This window comes from Homalodisca vitripennis, chromosome 2, assembly GCF_021130785.1.
Source record: "Homalodisca vitripennis isolate AUS2020 chromosome 2, UT_GWSS_2.1, whole genome shotgun sequence".
Taxonomy (NCBI): Eukaryota; Metazoa; Arthropoda; class Insecta; order Hemiptera; family Cicadellidae; genus Homalodisca; species Homalodisca vitripennis.
In genome coordinates this window covers 88,997,974-89,008,591 of record NC_060208.1, presented here as the reverse complement: position 1 = coordinate 89,008,591, position 10,618 = coordinate 88,997,974, and the positions used below count along the sequence as shown (strand labels likewise).

The window sequence follows — 10,618 nt, the reverse complement described above, 5'->3', positions numbered from 1 at the left end:
TGGCGCAACTGAACCCGACGTCAGAAGTCCTCTGAAACCCGACATAGCGATTCTCAAACTCCTCAGATTAAAATTAAGTTGCGGAACTAAGAAATTCTTTACGACGGCGACATGCAGGTTTTGCCTCTCAAAAATTCCTGCAGCTTCAGCCTCCAGCCTTACAATATCCAATGGAGTTTGTGCCACTTTCATCCCAATAGAAAGACCTACGTCCTGAAACGATAGTCTCTCCGACTCCTTATAAGGGAAAGTTGGTGCCTCAACCAGCCCCATCTGACTTCCTGTTAGCCAGGGGAAGCTGCAAGGAGTGTGTCCCACTGTTTCCCAGGTTACCACAAAAACCTAACGGCATGCGCACTGTAGAGGATGAACTCGAGATCTGATCACAAAGCTCACTTTTGATCTTTACCATTGATTTTCAGCTAAAAGGCTAAGAAGCTATAATCTCTTATTTATACCTTCTACACTGGTCTATAACTGTAGCCTCGTTATTCCTGAATATATGTTTTCCAATATAACTCCACATTGAGATATACAACAAAAACATTTGAAAGTTTCCTAGCACCTTTATGTTATATCTTGGCCATTAGCAGATAACCATATATTATCTGCATAATAATGTATCTGGGTTCCCTACAACAGGTTTTTGCGCCTTCCAAGAGAGAAAATCATCTGGATCTGAGACGTAAATAATAAAACCCTATTATCATCACATAAATCCCTGATGGTTGTGTTCACTATACTCTTATCCTGTAGCGATGCTTCAGGCAGAACGTGTTCCAATAGCAAACAAAAGTGAGATCATTTGGAACATGACAAGAACAGCGAAATGTTACATAGACCTACTTTTTCTTCAAGAGTCTTGCTTTTGCATGTATAGCATAACCTATTTACAGTGCACGATAACACTGTCAAAATATGTTCATGTGAAAACCTTTACAATGAGAGAAACTAATAGTATACCTCTGAATCTACCATTTGCCTCAAAATTCGCTGTAGTACTCACTGACAGGCGCTACTCCAAGTTAACGTTCAGTAACTAGGCTGACAACTTTAAACTCTTACATACTGAGTTAACCATTGTTTTCTTTCACGCATACATTTTTATCAGGTCTAATGTCTATTATATAGTGATTGTCATATTCCTAAGTCCTGAAATCGTAACTGTAAGTATTACCAAGCACTGGAAAACTGTTTATATCTTCACATGTATGTTTAGAAAATCATTTAACAGGTCTGTAAAAACCGTTCAAATTCTGAAATATATTTTTTATTATTTTTATTTTTTTATTTTATTAACAGTTTGGTATAAAATATAATGCAATGAAAACCTCCTTCACGATGGTTTATACAAAAGTAGGCTTTTTTACCATAAAACGATGTATAAACTCATTGGGACTTTGTTATGGAAAACAATGAGCTTCGCTTATCTAACTCAAATCTGTAAGAACTCAATTTTTTCCAAGTTCTCACTCACAAATTCTTTATATGTACCAAAATAAAAAAAGATGTGCAATAGTAGAAGACACTTGTTGTAAAAACTTACAATACAACTATACAATAACAATCTCTATTTTGATAGTTCTACATTGTTAATGTATTCATCATATTTTACTGTTTATCTATAGCTTAACATTTTAATTACTTTTGTAGTGATTCCATTAACAATATTTATTTCTAACCTCTGATCAAGATATTTCATATAGTGAAAAACCAATTCATTTTTCCAAATTACTTCGACAATATTTAAGTTATCATTTATGTTAAGAGTGGGGAATGTTTTGGAACAATTCTACAAGTGGCATGTATCTGTTTATTTATACGGAAATGACATGAATTTACCTTTTTAGGAAGCGTTTTCAACTATTAAATATTAAAAATTTAAATTTGAGACTGAATAAATTATTATTTATTTTCTAATGTTATATGTGAATATGTGATAAGTGTAGGTCATGTTCTATAATTGATTATTTCAGCATGATCAAAAATTCAGTTCATAACCAATTTCTCAGTACGCAGGTGTATAACTGAAGTTTTAACTTTTAAAAACACTACATCTGTCTGCATTTTCTCTGTAGTCAAATGAACAATACTTCACTTTGGCAAAAAAAACTTTACCAACGTTTTTGAAAATGTCTATTGACTAATAGTCACAGCTGCTTCCTTTTCATATTTTCCTTTTAGTTTGGAACGTCTAATTTAAGCTTTTGTAGAACTTCATAACCTCAAAACTAATTAATAAAGAGTACAACACCTTGATATACTACAGTTCCATAGAATATCCGTAGGTGATCTATAGACTGGAATACTAACTGTATAAAGAAGAACATCACGTTGCAATACACATAACACATAAGTTCTTACTAAGAGGACATCATAGAGATATTATTATTTCAGATATGAGAAACAAATGAAACAACTAATTACGTTTGTCCAATGTGAAGATCAATAATATCAAGAGTCAGTTATTATGTTTGCTTATCGGTGTTCAAGTGCCTTTGATTAATTAGCGTCGGCTCGTCGGAAGTCGAGCGCTTGGCTCGTGAATGTTCCGCCTTTGTCGGTTTGGCTGATTAACACCGTCTATCAGCTGTTCCGGGCAGTGTTGTATTTTAATGGCACTACATATTTAATGCATTGGCAGTAGTTGTGCTTTACACTTTATACAAGTATGGCCTACACCCCAGACCCCATAAGCCACATAGCTTCTGGCTCGTCTTACTCGAGCAACCATCGTCTCAAGCTTACTATTGGCAATATTCTCAGAGTTTCGCAGTTACGCATAAGGAATTTTTAAAAACTGTCTTAGCTTGTGGTATAGATTAATCGGATTAAAACAAAACCTAATATTTTTTTATAAATGAAATTTAATAAGACCTGTTTGTTACTTCATTTTCTTTTGTACTCTCTGTTACGTACAATGTTTTAAACTTGCTGAATGTACAGAGATTTCACATTTTGAACATAGCCCAAAACTGTATTACGATGAACTAATATGCAGTAACACGAATATAAATATTAATATGTTTAAATATGAATAAAGATTAAATTCTAACATTCGTACGTCGGTCTTATGGGCAAACAATGGCAACGACTAAAACACCTCTAAAAACGTAGGGCGCGTGATTGATCATTTGCCAAATATCCATTCATTTGCTTGCCACATTTATTTATGTTTAGAATTTTACAAAACTTTTGATATATATCAAAATCACTATTACCCATTTTTTGTATAACCTAAATGGAATTAAGAATCTGTTCGAATGCAGAAGAAATTATTATAATCTTTTCAATGGTTTTTTAAAACATAAATGCCTTATTTAAATATGTACGAGTATTATATTTAAGTCTACAAGCGTATTAATATTTTAATTGGTTATAGGAGTAATATATTTATATTCGAATTCTTTAGAATGGAAATTGAAAAATGGCTCCTATCAAACCTGTTCCGCCTCTCTCTCTCCACAGGAACTCCGCGTGACGAATGCATGATATTGTATTAGTATATGATATTTGTATGAGTGTGTATTTTACCTTTTCATAAAATAGATAAAGTACAACTGTCATTACATATTAGATTATATGTAGAGTTCAGTTAAAGTTCTATGAAACAATAGTAGTTTATTTATTCCTAACACATGATCACAGAGTTTGTTATTTCTAAACTAACTCGCTCTACAGTGAACTAAGGCAGCGTCAACGTTTATCAGGCTCTGGGCTGATGCGATTTAGTTGTTTGTTCATTTATTTACCACATATACCATCCTAAATGTATTTTATTACTTTCTTCAAGTCATATGCGAGAAGTGTTTTTATTAAAAGCAGTATTTCAACAAGGTATTTCCAAACATAAAAATCAATAATTCTTGGTAAGACAAGCAAAACATACTTCACTCAACTCAAATTCTTTCCCACGTTGAAAGAGCAATAATAAGACACACAGTACTTTATTCAGTTTGAAGTTTTATGGGTTCCTTCTTAAAAATTATTAATCAGACAATGATATTTTTCCGAGTTTGATAAATAATAAATGGATCAGAACCTATTTTTGACGATTTATTATCAACTGAATACCGTGAAAATCAATGCAACTTAACGACATAAATGAGTCCACTGAAGATGTAATGATCTTCTTAAGAAGCGTTCATTTATAGATCCAATTCTGCAATTTATAGATACATTTCAAAGGAATCACTTCGTATTAAAACCCCATAGGATCTACCTGACTACTTTCGGACTAGAGACTGGTAGGCATCTATAAATTTAGGGCGGACGTATACAGTTCAATAATAGCACCTATCCTTAGAGGTTTAATCAATGAACCTCGATTCAAGTTACTTTTCCTTGTAATAACGGCCAAATTATATTTTTACTTAAGATTGGTATATTAGCCCTCTGATTTTTAAGTACAGGAAATCTGTCAAGAGACTAAATAAATCAGTTTTGGAAGCAACCTCTTCATACAGTTTAATATATGTAGCAAATAGTATTTTTTTTTAGTCTAGAGTATAATAACAGAGTCTGATCATGCAAACATATGGATATTATCACTTCCTCCAAAAAGGAGGCATTTGAGGGGACAGAGAGAGCAAGAAACGCCTCCAAATTTAGATTCAATTCATACGACAATACAATATCACATAGATTCGGAACATCATATCGGATTGGAATAACATAAATCTAAGATACTATCAAAATCTTTGTACATGTCTTTACGTAACACTTTCAAACTCTAAACTAAACTAAAACTTTTTAAAATTTAGACAAAATTTAACTAAATGCTATTACTAAGCCCAATCAAACTAAAGGGCACAAAGTGAGCCCCGAAAAAAAATTATTTTCTCCCATCATTATATAAGAGGCCTTAATATTAAAGGGATACAAACAAAGTTGGGCTGTATTTGGTAAATTACAGATAAAGGCTCTGTTTGAATCAAATTTGTTTAGATATAGCGAAAGCAGAAAGTAGATGCAGTAACTAGTCTAGATTTACAGTATTATCATTTTACTTACATTCCACAAATTCGACATTGAAACTCTGTAGCTTATTTATTAATCAAGGATCAATACCTAACACCATTGCAGGTAATGAAGGAACCCATTATAGTGAAATCACTTCACTTCCCTTTTCAGGTAGCTTTGTTATTAGCTAAAAGCACTTTACACAATAAAATATATTTCATCCGTTTATTCGAAGTTAATACACGATTTCAATCAAATATGGCCAAATGCGGTGAATAGGATCGTATTATTTCTATAATTTCTCGTTACGATTTTGTATGGAATGGCTTGCGATACGACAAAGGATGGTATTTATCACTTTAGAGACGGGTAGATGTATGTGTATTTAATACACATATATCCATAACTCATTTACTCTTCATTGAAAGTAACTCTTAAATAAAAATAAAATAACACGTATTAATTTTTAATCCGCTATAAAAATTAAAATATGCATTTATTATTAAAATATAATACAAATTTATAAAATTCCTAGTAGTCAAATATTACTTGGAGTCTTAGAAATATCAGAAGTACACCAACATTTGAAATTAACCGGAGTAGTTTAATTTACAGTTGAGATAAACGGATCTGAGACAGAAACGTCAACGACAGGTCGTGGGAAATGAATGTGACGGTATATCACTCGGCACGTCCATTTAAACGATAACATATTCTGTGAAAAATAACACACGTTTTATATATATATATATATATATATATATATATATATATCCATACTGTATTTGAAACGAATACATCGCTACAGTTGAGATACACGGATCTGAGACAGAAACGTCAACGACAGGTCGTGGGAAATGAATGTGACAGTATATCACTCGACACGTCCATTTAAACGATAAAATATTCTGTGAAAAATAACACACGTAATATATCTCTCCATACTGTATTGGAAACGAATTACATTGCTACAGTAAACGGAATATTACAACTGCAAACTTGTCAGTTAAAAGCTCCAATAACGGGTTATTTAACCACTTCACCAATCCCAGCTTAAGATATTACAGAGATGCGTTCGCACAATATAAATAAGTCATAACTTCAAAATCACATGTTCCAGCCAGAGCTGACGTAGTAAATCCAGCTTTTAGAGGCTTATTGTTGGTGAACTAAAACATGAATGATAAGGGACTTATTTCGACGAGGTCGGAGGCTTTGAAACAACGTGAATTTTATTTTCTCCCGTCACTAACTTGCAAATACTGTTCAAAAGTTTAATTTTGTTTATCTCTTTGTGTGTTTTACCGTCAAAACCCGATAGTCATTTTAATTCCTTCCCAATCATTACGAAACATTTAATTGAAAGTGCAACTATTCTTAGTGGATAAAAACTATTACAGTGAAAATAGATTTTAGATGGAGTCAGAAGGGGAAAATTTGTTTTAACTAATTTATGTTTTTATTAAGCTATATTCTCTAATTCTTCTTTTTTTAAATTATATACATTAGCATTGTATATAATATATACCATATGTATGCATCTATAAAACATTTAAAATATATACCATGGAAAAGATGAGTTATACAGACGTGGAGTTTACGTTTTTTACTGAACTTTGCTATGTTATAGACTCATAAGAATCCTGTATGTTATTTGTTATCATCTAGTTATCATTTCTTAAGGTGAGGTTACAATAAATAAACCTCAGTGTGTAGAGCACATTAAAATGAGAAGGGGCATAACTTTGATAGTGAAGTCCAAGAATAATAGATTATCATTATCAGAAAAAAATCAACTTACTGACACAGCAGTAACGAAACTGCTACAATTTATCTAAAAATACACAAAGCAGTCTGGGTCATATATGTCATTTTATGTTCATCAATTATGAACCCAGGCATGAACTATGCTAGTTGGGTTTAGTAGGTTCCTTAACCGACAACTTGGTGCAAAATCAACATCGCTATGATCTGAAGTAAATAATATGATCATACCAATTTATCAGAAATGATACTAAAATAAATCAAACCTTATTTTAGAATTATTTAAAATCCTTAATTATTGAGATAATGTCTAGTACGAAAAACTCGAAATGCTGAGGTGTCTCTGAATAATAGGTTAGGTGTAAGGCCTTTTCATAATAAGGAGCTCAATAAATAAACTATCTAATTTGATCCCGTGTCCCAAAAAGGACATTTGTTAAACTGAATACACACAATTACAAGATGCTGTGTTATCCTTCAATTATGCATACTCTAGTAAGTGTAAAATGTTGTAGAACTTTAAGGATTGAAAATAGGACATACTTTGCTTGCGACTATGCAACGCTTGGACTGAGCGAATGCACTGAAAAAGCTGCTGAAGGATGAAGAAGAATCAGACAAACCAAAACTAAAAATGAGTTTTTAGGACCAATATGTTTAGGCAAACAATCCATTATATTCAGCTGATAGCCTCTAAATAGTAAGTTTCAATGAATTAGTTAATATGTTTTTCTTGGTTTTCGCTTAAGTTGGTTAAGTGGTAAAACATCAAATCTTTATATTTTGATGTTTTGTATTATCTCAGTAACCATTACATGCTCCAAACGTTTAAGGTAAGTTCACAACAATGTAATGTTAGTTCTCTGTTAGAGCGTTTAAGGTTAATTATATCTTAAGAAATGGTTACTAAAAAGTGTTATGTATAAATGTATTTTTGTACAAAGATAATAAAAATATTTTTGTGCTACATGATATAAACGTTTAATGCTTTAACGGTCTTATGTCATTCGCACTCCACTTTCCTATTTTTTACAGCTAAATCTTTGCAACGTTTAGATTTATTAGTACAAAATATTATGGTGATATAGAATATGGAAGTAACAGCAGATTTATACCACACGATTCTAACCGTCCACACTCCCAAAGACCTGTTTTCACACCATTATTAAAATTCCTTTGAAGAACGATAGAGCATATGAAATAATTAAATTATTCATAAATTATAGCCGTTTTCAACTGTTATTCAACTATATTAATTGATAGGTCATTAAAAAAGGAAAGAGGACTTCAGAAAAAAAGTAGACCAAATGTGACAATGATGTTTTGACTATGATAATTTAGTGTATCAAACGATTTTTCAAAGTCACAATATTTTCCATTTTGTTCCCCAAGAAACTATCTATAAACACCACAAAAGAGATCAAAACCATTGTGTTCATAAGGTTGATTCATTTTTTATTAGGTTATACTAACTTCTAAGAACAAAAGTTAGAGAAATATGGAAATCTACCTGCTTGTTATTCATTAGATCTTCAAAACTGTTATCAAATACAGGGGCTATTGAAATGACAGGGGGAGCAAAAATGAGCACATAATCCGGCGGTGTGGGGCCAAGGGGTAAGCGTGTTTCCCAAAGTATAATGTTTGCCATTTAAAGTGTTTGCTTTAGAAAAGTATCAATACGAATCTCCTACATATTGTAAGATTATCTGTAATTCCTTATTTAATAATAATTAATATACGTTTTCTGAGACGTAAGGTCTACCCCAAACGGATATTTGGTTCAGTTCTAATCTGTTCTTCCCAACTGCATTACAACTCCGTTGTCAAGAAAGCAACGGAAAGGGTAGTGTAGTAGCACGATTTGCATACGTTTTGATGTAAAGAAGCTGAGATTTTGTGATGTGATAAGCACAATACCAAGGTGAATTGAGTTAGTTGACCTGCGCTGGCGACCGCGGCGGAAGCGCTATGCATTAGTGCGCATGTCTATTACCGCTCACGCATGCGCAGTAGGGTGGCGTGCGTGCGCGCGTTCAGTCTCAAGTCAGTTGTCGAGTAGGTAAGACGTGCTGTCATCGCCCAAGGTTTACGAGTCACGCTCGCGGTGTGTTAGTTTGTTTACAGACATAACTGAATGTTTATTTATTGAATGAGCTGTGTGCATCAAGACTATCGAACCTTTCGTGATGTTTTGTTTTGAAGCGATGTGTTGTGCGGTTTGTTTGTTTTTGTGACAAGTGGTGTGAAATACTAACAGCGTTTTGGAAATAAATAGAGTAAGTCTAAGATTATTTAATTTGTATACAACTGTACTAGACTAAAGTATTAAAAATAGGTATATTGAGATCCGAATAAATAGAAAACATAACCCTGCGATAGATATAAAATGGTTTGTGTCCATTTACTTGAAATCATTAATTGGACCTTGATGCTAACACACTCCAGAGAGTAAGGCCTCTGTGTACACACACACACACACACACACACACACACACACACACACACACACACACACACACACACACACACACACACACACACACACAAATATATAGCGGCTAGCGGCTAAATAGAACATTTCTCGACCTATGTTTATTTGACTTTTTATAATTGTATAATATATATAAACCTCTGCCTTTTCTCAATACGTGTAATCCCTTGTAATTAATTGGAAGTAAACAATGAAATTTTTTGTATCAGGATTGTGTTTATGAAACAGACTAATCACTTAAATCATATATGTTTAATAGAAGTTCATAGGGAATACATATATGTTCCAAATGTTTGATTATAGTTGTGTTCATATCGAATTCAAGTTAATTAAAATACAAACACCGAACGAGTTGCAATCAACAATATTTGACCACTCAATTATTAAAACAAGATTGGAAACCATTTCAATTCACATTTTTGCATCGTAATATTTGCCTGGAATAGTTAGGAGTTTACTCTATTTAATTACTTTCACATCCATATCAACATTGTTACTAAGATCAATACTTTTAAATAAAAAAACCAATCATCCCCTATACTTTTTTGAATTTAATTGCAACTGATTCTTAATTTACTATGATTCCAGTTTATGTTTATCATCCCCTCAGATCTGTGGAGGAAGAACGATAGTTTTATAATACATATACGAGTGATATTTATTTACAACTCGTTTTAAGTGCACATACGTAGCTACGTGATGTGTAGAAAACTCGGTTTCTCTACTATACTTAGAATCGTGTCGAAAATATCGCGGTGCACTTAATTGTGCCCCTGATGAGACAATGACATTACCTTTTCATCTAGATTACACTTGATTTTGTAGACTAGGTGTTGCTTATGTGAAAACATTTAAAAAAAATCATTTTGAGCTTCTTCGTTGCCGACTTTTTTATCTCTTTTCAGGTGTCATGTATTCAGATTCCAGACGCTGCTCTAAGAGGATGGTGAACTAGAGTTAAAATAAAAATAACATTATTAATGTTGCCTATATCAAATATTTTTCGAATTCGTTTGAGAAAACTTATTTGTTTTATCCGACAGCAGGAAAGTATCCCGTAAATGTAATAGTAATTATATTTTTAAAGGAATCTTCATAAGTGCTTTCTTTAGTAGAGCAATAGGTCTACATGCTGGTCAATTACTCGATTATCGGTTATTTACTAGATTCAAAACTTTTTGTTATACTAAGTATCTTATATTGGTAATAATTATTAATTGTTGGAACCGTATATGGGCCTACTCACATGAGCATTCCTCCCATTAAACACCAGGATAAATGTTCTTGTTATCTTGAAGCCTTCTAGAATTTGTTAAATATTCTTGCCCTTCAATGAAAAGAAAATCCGTGTAGAGTCTGTGAAAAATAAAACAAAGGCAGGATAATGTGTTGTGTTAA

The 10,618-nt window shown here is 32.6% G+C and overlaps 1 protein-coding gene across 1 annotated transcript in view; it reads left to right on the top strand.

The window, feature by feature from the left end:
* Nucleotides 1-8,753: 8,753 nt before the first annotated feature.
* Nucleotides 8,754-10,618, top strand: part of LOC124354342 — a 146,446-nt gene continuing 144,581 nt past the window's right edge. Inside the window, exon 1 of the mRNA XM_046804716.1 lies at nt 8,754-9,005. The gene's annotated coding sequence lies outside the window, so the exon portion shown is untranslated. The remainder of the gene's footprint in view (nt 9,006-10,618) is intronic.